The 13,763-nt window shown below is 42.0% G+C and overlaps 1 protein-coding gene across 1 annotated transcript in view; it reads right to left on the bottom strand.

The window, feature by feature from the left end:
* LOC107272003 (protein roadkill) overlaps positions 1–5,455 on the bottom strand; it is a 60,907-nt gene extending 55,452 nt beyond the window's left edge. The window contains exon 1 of the mRNA XM_025089540.1: positions 5,355–5,455. The gene's annotated coding sequence lies outside the window, so the exon portion shown is untranslated. The remainder of the gene's footprint in view (positions 1–5,354) is intronic.
* Positions 5,456–13,763: the final 8,308 nt, after the last annotated feature.

Below are 13,763 nucleotides of genomic sequence, written 5' to 3'. Positions count from 1 at the left end.
GGGGGCGAAAGGGGTAGGTAGGCGCGTGCCACTTAGACCGCGAGAAACGCGGTCACAGCCTCGGCCCGTCTGCTTCGTCGGCTAACAGCTCAGCACGCAGCCACGGAACCGAGTTTGACAAACTCTACCATCGAGGTGCCATGCTCTCCGAACCGGAGGTTTGGCCCTGTTCCCCTGTTCCCCTGTACACGGACGACCATCCGCAGGGAAAAGGTCATGAGGTTCAATTGACAGATACGTCCGTTCGGCACCGATAGAGCGCAGGAAGACCAGGCAGATGGAGTCGGGAGACAAAGAAGGATAGAAAACATTAGGGAGTCTTCGAGTTTAACGTGGCAGTGAATTGTGGATGGGACTTTAGGACGATTCCGCTGGCGATTTCGTTACAGGAGATAACTACCGTAAATGTCTGAAGATTACGAAGTGTATATCCAGAGTAACGAGCGGGAGTCCTCATAATTCTGATCCTTGAATGAGGAGGTCGTGCCTCGTGGGTCCGCTCACGGTTCGTGCATTCGCGATATAGTCACTTGCCCCCAAAACCCTCATTCCTTGATGCGCCAGAGATATCTCCTTTTCCGCAGTTTTCTCTAATTGAACTAGTTTCGAGATGAGGTTTTCAGTCCTCCCTGGGACAGAGGTTCTCCGCGCTGAAATATCTAAGGCCGAGGCATTTCACTCGCGAGCGGGATCAATCGGATATTCCGTGTCTCGTAGGATGGATATCTTTCGAAAGTGTCCTAGGATGCTTTCACGCTTGAGATGGACCACAGACTGTCAGGAAGTAAACACGTGTTAACGTAACGTACGTTAAGTATAGGGAATACCGGCGTAAGTCGAAAAGCGGTATCGAATAAAACCATTTGACTCGTAATATACTGGTAGCGAATTAATTATGGTTGTCCGATCAGCTGGAAATTTGTTTTAAAAAAGTTATAAAATTTGCACAAAAAAATTATGTTAAATCATCGGTAACATTAATGAAAATATAACTCGTTCGCGTTTCAACCGAAATCCGTTCTCTCCTACGCACGGAGTTAATTCAACGGCACGAGATCTTATCACTGGCCTCTGATATAGGATCGTCCAAATTTCTCTCCAGCATCCGGCACCAGTCATGACATATACGGGGAAACTGATTGGCTCTAGAATTCGGATGAAAACTTTCGAGCCGGCATCATTCCTATTTTTCTATAGCCCTGACGATATTTTATTCTTTTCCTCTTGCAGCAGCGTCCTACATTCGACAGCTGCTCCTATACTGCCTATACCATTGCTTTACGTGGCCCCTTCGTTCCACTCCTTTCTGACCCTGGTTATATTTAGTCGATATTTCATCCGTTTTACGCTCAACCCGGTCAAGCTGATTATTGCATAGCGGCACCGCAAGCACGACTTCGCAAGCCACGTGGTATAAGGATACTCGACCTCGACAGCTTCCATCTGCTTTCGCGATTACACGCGTTAAGCTCATACACGAGAGCATCACGTGTTACGTGCCACATATACATATGTCACGATATTGTTCATCGAGTCAAAATTTCGATGGTAATTGCCTGGCTTAATGAGGCAATGAGACGGTAAAATAAAAAGGTAATTACGTCCGATTCCTTCGTGAGCTCTAAAAATGTTCTCCCGTACGATCGAGTTCGACGTGACTCCGGAATTGATGTCGATCGTAAATAAATCCAACACGAAGAAAATTTCTGGTTAGATAAAACGACGATAAAACTCTTCCCACTGAATCAATAAGAAGTTTCAAATATCAGTTCGATTTTATTGCAGCATATCGCAAATATTCGTTACAAGGAACCAGTCAAAGTGTCAGGACATCGAGAACACGTGAATTGGCATAGACGTCACTGATAACTGACGAGATGCATACGCGTCCACAGTGCCTAACTTGTATGTATATACCTGTATATATTTACATGAAATAGATGCCAAGTAAGTCGTTATACGTCACATGTAAAAACCGAGTGCACATAGCCACAGAGTGAAAAGTCGATCGCGCAAAAGTCGAAAGGAGAATTTTCTCCGATAGAGCTAATTGAAGTGCTCGAATGAAACTAGGGCTGGTACCGTCATAGAGAAGGTCGTCGGGGACGTCGCTAAGGAGAAGAGCCGTAGCCGCTGAAGTGGCACGTACGGTAGGTACCGTATCGCTCGGTAATCCCAGAAATAACAAGCGCCGAGAGACACAGAAGAGAATTTACGAGCTCGAAATCGCGACTGGCGTAAGATTCAGGGAACGACGTGAAGTAAGCGCAATTTTACGTAGTACCCGGTGACGTTCACGAGGCCTGATGGGCGTTCTCTTCTTGTCGGTGCAATGTGGACCGCGCCCTGAGCCATTGCCCTGGCACATAACAGTCCGCACCGCTATTCTGTTGACTTCAGCCAAGACGGTCTATAGGAAGTGAAGAGGCGACCGTGAAACCGGGAGAGAGAAGTAGGGAAAGAGACACGGTATCGGTGGGAACGAGAGAAGACGCATCAGACGAGCGAGGCAAAGGAGAAGGATGGAAGGAAGCAGATCTAAAAGGCGAAGCAGCAAGCAATCAAAGGCACACGCACGATACCAACCGAGAGGAGCAGAAAGAAGAAGAAGAAGAAGAGGAAGAAGCAAAAGCAGGAAGAAGGCAGGTATCGTACAAATTGTAACTTCACGGTTCGAGGGTACGAAGTGGGCCGTTCGGTTCGAGACGCACGGCTGGTACTGTTTGTCGGAAGGTGGGTAGAAGAAGCAGAGAGCCGGGGGGTACCGGAGAGCCTACCTCCACACTGGTACCTGGCTAAGGTAGGTGAGGTAGGTGAAGTAGGTAAATAGCGTACCGGTGACCCGTCACCTGCGCTCTCGTTCTATCGAGAGCACCACGGTGGGAGAGAAGAACACGGAATGAAATGCCAGCAGTGCCGACGGGGAGATTGCCTCTCTTCTAATAGGTCCTCTGCACGTTGAGCGTCCCAAGGTCTTGAGAAGATGTCACTCGTTGAGAGTAACGCGTGCAGCGGCACGTATCGCTCTGGGATCTTCGGAAAAGAGTCGCTCGTGAACGCGGTACGTTGGCTCCTGAGGAACTAAAAGAAATGAAGAAACAAAAAAAAAAAAGAGAGACTGGTGCGCGTACTATAAGGTCACTGAAAAGTCTACAGGCAGGACGCGAAGAATGAGGAACGAGATTGCGTTAAGTAACGTTACACACGCTTATTGCTACGCTCTAGGCTAACAAACCAATTGAGTCACACAGGTATTCATTCTGTATGATCAAGCGAAGAATGACGTGACGTTGCGTCACGAGCGACTGGCGGACGGAAATTTTATCTAACCTAAATTTAGGTGATATTAACCTGCCTGTTTAAGATCTTACGTTAAAATTGAAACACGGAATGTGCAGATGCGGGATCGTCCGCGGGGAAGAAGGAATACGGTGTCATCGTGATTATTAATTCTCCGTGTCTCGTGGGAGATATGAGAAAATCCTTATGGTGTACCGCTTCACTTGCAGAAATCGTGTAACGGTGAATTTATTCCAACGATGAAGCCGCACTAATTATTCATCGGTGTATTAAGTCCTTTTCTATATTACGTTTAAATATGTATTAACTTGTCGACGGTATAGTTTGAGAAAACATAAAGGAGCATTCACAACAGCGAGCTGATGCTGCTATACCTCGGGACATCAAAGCATTGGAATTCCAACCCATCCTAACCTAAAAAAACATTTTCTAAGCCCATTACGACTCCGGGTGACTGGCATTAAAAGAATTTAAACAAATTCGGTGTGACACCCCGTCGTTTGATGGTCCTCAAAACACAGCTGTTACGCTGAAAATTCTTTGAGGACAGACCTCGAAAGAGCCACATATCCTCAAAATAGCCAATACGTTAATGAAATCGTCTCCAAAATAACCCAACGTCAAGTTTATACCTATATGCATACATACCATACACGAAAACATAAAGCCCGGCTCACAGTCATAGTTACAGCTGAGAGGTAACCATGTCTACGTATATATATATATCTATATTTTTGCCTTTCTTTTCGAGCGAAATATCAATAAGATAAAAAGCATTTCGGTTCGTCGCTTTCCAATGGAAAACCCGTATACTCAGATTGCTTGTGAACGCGGAAAAGCCCGGAGCTTTTATTTTCCGCTCGTTCCACACTTCAAACAACGGGCGTTCCTGATGGCTACCAGAGACCAGTGGTCACGTGTGAATGTATCTGTATATATATATATATATATATATATATATATATATATATATATATATATATATATATATATATATATATATATATATATATATATATATATATATATATATATATCTTTTTATCTATAACGCCGCTAGCTATCCACTTCCTCCCTCCGTCCTTCTTCCTCCAACTTGTACCATATAACCTATACCTACGTTACAGTATGACTGTTGCCATAAACCGGGTAGGATGATTTGGTTAACTGTCTGCTGGCTGCTCGTCATGCAGGGAGAATGACTAGGTCGCTCGATACAATTATGGCCATCGTGCTGCTCTACGCTATCTCAGCGGCAGTTTAACATCGGAACCAGGCCAACATTGGCAGGAGACGAGTCCCATGTGCATTATCAGGAATGTCTATAGGATTTTGGGGTTTCGATCGATATTACAGACTTACGTATCCGGCAGAACGGCTGACACGAAGTAGATGCGTTATCGACTTGTTCTTTGACGTGAATATTTGTACAATATTTTAGTATCAAATTACTTAATAGGGAAATCCTCTTTACGCTCTTCAATCTGACGGGTACAACGAGTCTAGCTGTGTATTTTATTCAGGGAATAACGCTTTGATATAAAGATAGAAGGAAAAAAATACCGGTTGAAATTTAACGAGCGCCGCTGGCACTTTGCGTGATATCAAGAAGTAATAATAATTATATCATACGATTGCACGTGTGAAAGTTTAATTCTCGCTTACGTCTTATGGTCTAGTATAAGAAAGCTTGCGAGAAATGGAGTTTAGTCCAATTTGAATCTCTAGAGTAATTATGAAAGTTCGATGGATAGTTAATTATTTTGTTACGTACAAATTATTATGAATAATTTTTCCTATCTATTCTCGATAAATTATGGAAGATTTCTTTACTGTATTAAGGACGTTCTAAATTTATCGCAAGCTTGTTTGAATTCAATAACAAACGATTTTAAGAATAAATAACGATAGGAGTACATGATGTATCATAACAATTGATAAGAAATTCTGTGTTTCATGTATTGCCAATAAAACATGCACCCTGAAAAAATGTCGACTCTCACCATCCATATAAATAAAATAAAATTATTAGAAAAAAATACAAGCTATCAAACCTCAATGTAACACTGGATTCCAGCACTGACTTCCATGGACATACAAACAGCACTAGTGGAGTAATCTGCTGTTACCTGGAAACTGGAAACAATGAAGACGCTCGCGCTAGAATCTGAAACAGAAAAACCAAAAAGTCAGTATAACACTGAGAGTTCCACTATAAAAATCGGTATAGAATTAACTTCCTGGTGGAATAAATTTCACGTCAAGAAAGCTAGAACCGGCGTAACGAAAAAATGGAAATAAAATTTATTGCCCTATGAAGATTTATTAAGTGCTCAATCCAAATTTTAAAATTTCACGCCTCATAGAAAAAACCAGTTTGCTTTACGGACAGTTGGAACAGTCATGATATATATATAAAAATAAAATAAAGAAATCACTAAATGTTAATTTACAAATTTATCTACTGATAGACACCCAGAATTATATAATAGACTTGCTCAGGCTATGTTTTATAAAAAATTACGTACAAACAGTGAGCGGTATTAAGTTCATAATAGATAAGAAATAAAATACGCAATCCAAATAGCAAACAATAATTTGAGCAAATCCCGAAAGAGATCTACTCCAGGAACACCAGGTTCCTACCAAGCGCAATCCTGAGAATTGATTGTCCGGCCCTCCAAGAGCAATTAGCTTCCATCATTAAGCATTCCCGCGTCGTGAAACGCACTCGGTGCAATATGCAGCATCGGATATGTAAATTGGAACTGTTTGAGCATGAATCGCGAGCGCCTATCGCAGTGGCATGAATAATTTGGTTCCGTGTCAATGACGTCGTCTGCTAATAGTAACGTAGCGACGAGAACGCATAATGCGAGTAAAAGAGCAATCGCCTACAGTGACGTCACAAGCGAATGAAACAAAGAAATTATATCGCATGATTATCCGCAAGAAGTACAATTGAAAAATCCAAGGAAGCATCGGATATCCCAGCCGAAAGCACTGTGCCCCAGTCAAATTCCCAATAACGAAAATCAAGGTACTGGCTAGTCCTGGTATTGAGTGGAAACTTTCAGACAGGTCCTGGACTTGCCAAAGAAAGTTTCCACTGGAACAGTATCCACCAACGGTGTTATAAAATCCCCGTTGTTAAGATCGTACCCATTGAGCGTAAAAGCCACACCTGAATCCTCGGCATACCGATATACGTATACAAACTGGATAAGCAGCCAGGCTGTAAGATTAGGTATAGGTAAGTAGATAGTTAGGTTGACAGATAGGGTAGGTAGATACACTGCGTACACGTAATAAAGAAAGGTACAGTAAACCCGCGGCTCTCTTTGTGCGCCGAGTGTAAACTCCACGCAGCGACGTACCTCGTGCGACACAATAACAACACAATTGCTTCGTCCCTGCTTCCACGGGGCCTAGAGATCTTTTGGAGTGCATTCGTAAACGGTAAAAATGGTCCACGAGTGCCAGGTATGAGGTAACGTTAAAGTACCTACTCGTATAGACAAGTCAAAACCCTGAGGAATAAATTACACGTCCTTTCACACAATTTAAGTTGAAAACGTTCGTCATTAACGCGGATGGAGTCGGCAAGTGATAATTTAAGCAACCTCGTTCTACTGGCCTTTCTGCAACCATGCCGATTAACGCTCTCGAATATATGAAATGTTACATTGAAAAGCGAGATCCGAGTATCTCGGACGATCGAAACTTCTTTATGTCCTCCGCGTTCGTTTGTGTATCGGACTTGAGGAAATCACGTGGCCCCGCGCGTACGATATAGGTATACACGTATGATCCGAACGCCTGGAATCGTGTGGGTCGGACGAAAGACGGTGACGAAAGTGGCCTGACGTATCAATTTACAAAGCGTTTCAAAAATAAAAGAGAGATCTGATAAGGCACGTAGCGTGTATACAAAGTGCCTAGAAACAAAGGCGTCTTCCAGTTGGACCAAAACGCCCGTCTTTCTTGTATATAAAAGACACTCGAGCTCTGGCGCGGTGGGTTTCCTGTCTTGGCTGTTGGGTAACGGAAGCAACACACGTGAGGATTTATATGATGCCAAAATACACACAGTCGTTGTACCAGCTCGTAAATAGGAAACAGTGGGTGGATCCAGTAGGGATTAAATATAAATATATATGTGTATAATAGGTGCCACAGTATGTACAACATGCATAAGCAGAATGGGAGAAGCTAGAAAGAAGAGATCGGTTAGACTGGATCGGATCGATGATGTGACGTGGGCAGGTTAAATGTAATGAGGAAGTGTCCGTAAACTGTTATAGTGGAGTAGGTTACGTAGATAACTCGTTACGTAGTAGTATATAATGCGCTGTCAAGTGAGCACGTGGGCTCGATTGCTTTTGACTTCTACAACCAACTTCCATATAGGTGCATATGACAGAAAGTAAAAAAATATATATTGTACGAGCAGGTTCACCTGAATTGTCGGAATAATATATCCTGATGACAATAGCTGACGCACTGTATATAAAATAGAAAAGTTGGTGGTGGAATGTGAAGAGAATGTAAAAAAAAGAAAAAAAAAATCAATCGATCGAGCCGATAATTGATTATGCACGTGCGTTAGGCGTGAATTAATTCAGCTGATATTTCTGAACATTCAAATGAAAGTGGATTTAATTATGAAAAAGAATATATTTAAATCACTCAACCTCACGGGAATTCTCCAATTTTTTTTTGTCCAGTCTCTCTTCTCCCCTTATCTATGATCCTATCTAATCCGGTCGAGGCCCTCGAATCCGTGCAGAATCCGTCGAGAATTCGTCCGTTATGTCGCACGAGGGCGAATGTAAGCGAAGCATTAGATATCGGGCTGCGGCCAGCGTGCGTTGATATTAGCATTTATTTATATCTCTTGACCTCAAATATGTGTCTACTTCCTTTTCTCTCGGTAACCCTCTCGCAGTCTCGTACTCTGGTGCCACCGGATCGGGCACGCCCCCTTTTTCGAGGTTAACACCGTTGGACGATATCGTCAAATCCGGAATATTTAGGTAAAACTTAATATATGTTTGCTTAGTTAACAGATATAGGCATGCGGCGGATAGTCTCTATGGTGAAATATAATAGTGACGTAGGCGGCCTTAGACGTTCATTCGACAATAATATATCCAGACAAATATTTAGAAAGGACCGAAAATACTCACTGAGATCTGCCTGGTGGAATTCGAAGCTGTTATATCGATATATGCCGTTGCGTGTAGGGGAGTTTGAGATTTTACTTTTTTTTTTCGTTAATATATCGAGACACTCGCGTATGGATATAACGTATTTGCATATAAATATACACATGTATTTTCCACTCATGGAATCTGTGCGATAAGAGATAATAGATACGTATGAGCGTAAACGTTTAGAACAGTATTATGCAAAATGTTTATGACTTGGAGGAAAATCATATTTGTGGCATCGATTGGTAATAGCTAATAACGATAGTGATAAGAGGTTATCAAATTCTCATTAAGGGATTGGAGTAGTAAGGCAAATAGCTGATACTGAAATTTCTAAAGGTCCATAGATGGACAGATAGTACTTTTAAATTTTTGTAGTAATACGATATTTGTTGAATAGAATGAACGCATTAGGAGCATTGATTTTTTTAAAATCTGTATAGCAACTGATATTCCAAATAATTGAATTACAGTAATATTAATACATGTATATTTACCACACGAATTTAACCAATTGATTTGTATAATTACACTAATTACGTAAGAGTCAGGAACTGAATTGCTTTTTAACGTGACACACGCTTATGCAATATCGTTTTAAATACAGTGAAACTACCGTACATTATATGTCATATACTACAAAGTCAAAATTACGTAACTCAAACTTCACTTGAAAAAAAAAAAAAAAAAAAAAATTGGATTTGATCCATAAACACATTTACACATAAACGGCTGTATCTATGTAAAGTTTGCGACTGACGAGGTCGCTCATATGTGTATCGAATCGCATCCTGCGCGCAGTATAATAATTCAACCTGATTATATTTATGATACAACGATCTAAATCCCCTTCAGTTTTAATTGACGTACGATCATCCCATCGATCTTTAAAGGAAAGAGTGAGAGAGTTAGGGGAACAAATCGAGGCGTTACCTATAAGCCAGGGCGGACCGGATCATTCATTCACTTCAAGGTCAAAGCCATAAATTCTTTCGTAGAATTAGTCAGCAGTGCAAAAGTGCCGACACGATTCTTAAAACGATCGCTGAGACCGTCTAGAAGACAAGGTCGAAGATCAGACGTTCAAGCAATCAGTTACCCAATTAATAATAATTAATTAAAAATTAACGAGTACCGAAAAACAAAACTGTATATACCATCGATACAGATATACATATATGGATAACGTATCCTACATCTTCACAATGATCGTCAGTTAGAATCTCCAATGACACTTCTAAGCATAGTATAGGAGTCTCAGAATTCCAATTATTTCATTTCATTGCTTTTCTCTCCTAATCATTTTACTTTTTGTCCACAATTTTTATAATTCAACGATACGAGACCATCATGCCAATCGCAATATGTTACGTCGGAGTGGATGGCTATACGGTAAGCATCATCTAAAAGTATACGAAGATCCTTGACTATTATATGATTCTTGGGTTTTATCTATAGGAAGCTGAAAAGCCTTTGACTTCCATCTCCCTTGGAATAATCATTGAATCTGAAGGCTGATAACCCAGTTACGCGAAAGCAGCTGTATTTGTTCATCGAATAGGAAATATATGCTTATTGGACATATGGTACGTATTGGTTTTTCATTCCTACTGAGGAAGTCTGGAGCGAATCAATAAATTGGCTGTCCTATTGAAAGTGACTGTTATTCAGATATTCAGGCTATATACTGTACGTTTTGTCAAATCATATTTAAAATTTACACACTGGGACGGCAGAAGAGTTTTTTTTTTTCAAGGATTAATTAACGCTCGTAGGAGGAGAAGCGAGTCCACGTGTTTTTCACCGTAAATCCCTATAAACACGATTCGTTTTTAACGTTGATGGGATATGTCCAGTGTATTGATGGCAATTATGCAATAGCATATAAACGAAGGAGCCAACGAGGCGTTAATTGGCTGGCTCATAAATCGCGCCTCGTGACCGGGTTACGAATCTTTAATATTTATGTTGAATGTTCTGTTTCCGATGCGAGGAATTTCAATCAATTAATTTTTCATGATTAGTTTGATAACCTTCTCTATTCCCTATTTATACTTTACTTACGTAAGACAAGCGCCATATGAGTAATTATTCGTAAAAGTAGAGAATGAAGGAAAAAAAAAATAAATTTAAATATCAATTTTTTCAAACTCTACGATCGACTTCATCCCATCGTTACCCTTGTGGATGGGGGGGAGGGGAGGGGGTCACAGCTTTCACTCTGGCTGAACCCAGGAAGTTAATAATTTTACAAAATTTTATTTTTTGCTTTTCAGTACACGACTTACTTTACGTAGAAAAGTGTTGCTATTGAAAAGTTCGTTTTTACCTTTTTTCCTAATTTTCCGAGAATTAAGCACTACTGTCATTCTCGGGGAAACGATTTACGAAAGAATGTTTTGACATCGGCAACAGTGTGGACGAAAGTATGGAAAAGCTGTTAAAAAAAAAAGTTCCGGTAGGCGTCGCGTAAAATAGATTCTACGTAAAGTAGATAGGACACCCGAGATATTTTATTCAGCCGCGTTCGAAGAAACTTTGCTGTTACCTCCTTCTTGGACATATCTTTGTGGGGGTAAAAAAGAAAAAGAAAAAAAGTACGATAAGGAAAACTTTCCCAGTAGTAGAGTTATACGTCGCTATACAGTACGTGATTACATTGCGACATAAATATATGTATACCTGTGCATAGACACCATATCGGAGTCGTGAATTCTTGATTGCTAGTTTCCAGATACTCCGACAAAACGTCATACAGAAATACTCGTTTGGTTTCCTCGTAAAAGCTGTATAGTAAATTTGCAAGAAAGACGGCGACAGGTACTGTAAAAGAAAGTAAGCGAGTACACCGATTACGTATACGAAATACGACAATCTAAAATAAAATAAAATTAATTAAAAGATACGCATGTATATCCCGATCTCTATCGGTTTTTGAAACGACAAAAGATATCTATAGTAGTAGGTGTCCGAAATGTGCCGACTTTCTCACGATGCTCGTTTCCGAGAGAAAATCGAATCCCTATACCAATATCGTTGATCGCGATACACGGAGCACAAGGAGGGAGAACGGGAACGGAGATCGAGGGGAGGGACGAGATTTCACGATCCAGAAGATATCGAATCATTAAACGTTTTGCTCTACCGTAGAAAGCCTATTGCTAGTTATACTTTTTCTAAAGACAAAGTCGGCTTCGCGAAGTCGTGATCCCCTCGTGGGGCCCAGAGACCCAGTCGAGAGAGTTCGCTTTACTTTCCCTGGCGAAGAAAGGCATATCTTCGAGACACTCCTAATACCGGCTCCATAACCAGTATCAATTAAAATTTGCTAATTCTGAATAGATTGAAAATAAATGAAATATATAGTATGTATCACAGTTTATGGAATCTTGGAATCTTGGAATAATGGAATCTTGCGGCATTGGACTCGAGGGACAACTTCTGCCTATGCATCCCCTGTTCCTTGAAAATGTTCAAAATCCAAGGAATTTCAATCACGAGAAGCAAAATCCGTTCCGTAATAATTTAAGTTGTCATCGAATTTTGTGGAGATTCCAGAATCTATATATGTTCGACACTCTTTGTCTCTCTACCTCACGATACGTGTATACGGCAAAAAAGAGAATAGGCCGCAGGCAAGGTTACGTCGAAGAAAAAGGAACACGCGACTCGCAGGAGATCTATATAACGAACGCGTTACAAACGAGAATTGATTACCTGAAAATTGACGGGAATTAGCTTGGAGTCGAATTTCGAGGGTTATGCAAAAGATGTACGGTACTGCAGCCCCGAGGCAATTCGACTCCTTTCTTGTGTATTATCGAAGGAATACTATGCGCGCCCGTCGCACGGCCACGCACGTTATTTATTTCACACGCGGGACGGCCAACAATTGAAGCCAGTCATTATTTCGCGCAGCACAGACCTCACGTGTACGACGTCGCGTGTAACCAGATAATCTCATCTGATGCCATGACACCTGTGCGAATACCGTTCCCTAATTGACCGAAAATCAAATTGTAAAGCCCCAAGACGCTTCGTCGAAGACGGCTCGGGGGGTCTGTCTGTCCTTTTGAACAGATAATTCCGCAAAGACGACCCTCTTATAAGAAGTAATTTTAAGGCAGCGCTTTTGAACGTTTCACAAGGATCACAGAATCCTTAGTGAATCGGTAGCGCGACTGAGATTTAGTCGTTACACAAGGATTCACATAAAGCTCCAGCTGAAGAAACGGGCTAAGTGTAAGATGCGGTAAAAGTCTGAAGCCTAGGGGACTCTATTACATTGATCCTCAGACAGAGATGGCACCTTCAAATATATTTTACTCGCACAGGCAAACTGTACGTGCAACTGGTAATTGCAAAGTCTGCGCCGAGCTGGGTTGAGACGACGGAACGACGAGGAAGCAGTATAGTGGCGGTAGAGGCGGAGTTCATCGTACACAAAGTAGGTAAAGGTAGGTAACCTATTTCGGAGGTGGTTGGTTGGTCGGTTGCTCGGGTGGTTGGATGGCTGGGTGGCTGCTTCTCTGAGCCTGCCGTTCAGTATTGAGCGGGGTGAATGCTCTTGCGCAATGCACGAATCCTGAACGAGGCGAATCCGCGCAGCGAACATCCGGCCAACTTTGCCCGTTTGTTTATCTTATAACGTGCAATTATTAATTTCTAATGCGCACCCCCAGTGGAAGCTGCGTGAAGCTTCATCCGTGCGGATTAAGACCCTTCGAGGTAGGTATTTTTAACGGTCCAGGCTTCCCTGAAGATGAGAAGGAGACACGCGAAATCGCAGTGGCAACATCCTGGAAAGCGACGTTTTGACAAATTACATGGCCCGGGCGACCCGTGGTTATGTGTGTTATTTGCGCGTTTCCGGAGTTTCGCCAATGTTTTGGTATCCATGGCGGGAGCTCTCGCCGGTCTGCGGGGCAGCCGTGCCAATTTGAAACTTTATAATTTACCAAGAGAGATGACGGGACACACGGCGAGAGTACGAGGGAGCGAGACGAAGCTACGTATACGCAGGTGCACGAAGCACAGCCGGGTAGGCGGGTGACAGGATTTACTGCAAGTCCGAGATTCGCAACCGATTCGAGTAGGATTTTCTCATATTTGCATAATGCACCAACGCGAATTGGACCTCTGCAATTTCAACGAAGGCAATTCACGGTCATACCTATTTACGTGGCAAGCCACTGATTTCATCGATCTTCGAAGATATCGCTCGACTCGTCCCGTTGGGACCCCCCCCCC

Source organism: Cephus cinctus, unplaced genomic scaffold, assembly GCF_000341935.2.
Source record: "Cephus cinctus unplaced genomic scaffold, Ccin1 Ccin1_scaffold0087, whole genome shotgun sequence".
Classification (NCBI taxonomy): domain Eukaryota; kingdom Metazoa; phylum Arthropoda; class Insecta; order Hymenoptera; family Cephidae; genus Cephus; species Cephus cinctus.
This window is presented reverse-complemented; position numbering and strand designations above follow the sequence as displayed.